The sequence below is a fragment of the Arachis duranensis genome, chromosome 6 (genome assembly GCF_000817695.3).
Source record: "Arachis duranensis cultivar V14167 chromosome 6, aradu.V14167.gnm2.J7QH, whole genome shotgun sequence".
NCBI lineage: Eukaryota > Viridiplantae > Streptophyta > Magnoliopsida > Fabales > Fabaceae > Arachis > Arachis duranensis.
In genome coordinates this window covers 80786019-80786653 of record NC_029777.3, presented here as the reverse complement: position 1 = coordinate 80786653, position 635 = coordinate 80786019, and positions in this window count along the sequence as shown.

Below are 635 nucleotides of genomic sequence, written 5' to 3'. Positions count from 1 at the left end.
GAGGGAAGTAATTTTCGAAAATTAAGTGAAAAATTTTGAAAACATTTTGAAAAACACTAATTGATTTTCGAAAACCATGATTGAGAAAGAAGTAAAGTGATTTTTTTGAAAAAGATTTTGAAATTAGAAATAAAAAAGATTTGATTGAAAACTATTTTGAAAAAGATGTGGTTAAGGAGATATGATTGGTTTTAAAAAGATGTGATTGAGAAAATATGATTTGAAAAATATTTTTAAAAAGATTTGATTTTGAAAATTAAAAACTTGACTAACAAGAAAAGATATGATTCAAACATTAAACCTTTCTCAACAGAAAAGGTAACATACTTGAAATGTTGAATCAAATCATTAATTGATAGTAAGTATCTTTGAAAATGGAAAGAAATTGATTTTTAAAAAGATTTGATTGAAAAATTGATTTGAAAAAGATTTGATTTTGAAAAGATTTTGAAAACTAAAAAAAAAATTTGATTTGAAAACAAAATCTTCCCCCTTGTGCCATCCTGGCGTTAAACGCCCAGAATGGTGCACATTCTGGCGTTTAACGCCCAAATTGCTACCCTTTTAGGCGTTAAACGCCCAACCAGGTACCCTGGCTGGCGTTTAAACGCCAGTCTGTCCTTCTTCACTGGGCG